This window comes from Lucilia cuprina, chromosome 3 (genome assembly GCF_022045245.1).
Source record: "Lucilia cuprina isolate Lc7/37 chromosome 3, ASM2204524v1, whole genome shotgun sequence".
In the NCBI taxonomy this organism is placed as follows: domain Eukaryota; kingdom Metazoa; phylum Arthropoda; class Insecta; order Diptera; family Calliphoridae; genus Lucilia; species Lucilia cuprina.
In genome coordinates, this window is record NC_060951.1 from 36,031,351 (window position 1) to 36,032,548 (window position 1,198).

Genomic DNA, 1,198 nt, shown 5'->3' on the forward strand with positions numbered 1-1,198 from the left:
ATAGACTAGACTATAGACTAGACTATAGACTAGACTATAGACTAGACTATAGACTAGACTATAGACTAGACTATAGACTAGACTATAGACTAGACTATAGACTAGAATGTAGACTAGACTATATACTAGACTATAGACTAAACTATAGACTAGACTATAGACTAAACTTTAGACAAGACTATAGACTAGACTATAGACTAGACTATACATTTGATGAAAAATTCATATACTAGACTATTAAATAAGCTATATACTAGATTTTATAGACTAGACTAGACTATACTATAGACTAAACTATAGACTAGACTATAGACTAGATTATACATTTGAAGAAAAATTCATATACTTGACTATTAATTAAGCTATAGACTAGATTTTATGGACTAGACTATAGACTAGACTATAGACTAGATTATAGACTAGACTATAGACTAAACTATAGACTAGACTATAGAGTAGACTATAAAGTCAAGTATAGAGTAGACTATAGACTATCTGGCTTAAAAACACTCTTTGTTATTGAAATTAAAAGTTTAACCTTAAAAAAATTACTATTATTACTTTTAAATATAAATTACTGCTGTATTCACACCTATCAGCTAGTATGCAAATTTTTAAATTAACTATATACGATTTTTTTGCAAAGATATTAAATCTATTAAAGTTTAAAGTTTTCTATAAAAATCTTGAATAATATTTTGCAAAAGTTGTCATGACAATACATTTTTCTTTTAAAAGATCATAAATTTGAAATGTCCTGACATAATTAAGTAATTTTGTTTAAGAATAATTTATTGTATTTCATAAAAAAAATAATTTATAACTAGTTAATTAATTACTCAAAAAGGAAAGGTATATTATTAAAAGAGTTTTAAAAGTTTTAAGTAAATATAAGTATAAAAAGACATATTTAAATTTAATTAAGTGGTTTTTAAATAAGTAATTGCTGTCATTTATGTTTCAGAATTTAAACAAAGCAAAAGTGCATAAAACTTATGAAATTAAATATTTTTAAGATAATTTATGAATAGCGTGAAACTGCGCTGGGTTAGTGCTTTACTATATTAGACCGAAGATCGTGGGTCGTTTTATTCTATCTATCTATCTATCTATCTATCTATCTATCTATCTATCTATCTATCTATCTATCTATCTATCTATCTATCTATCTATCTATTTATCTATCTATCTATCTATC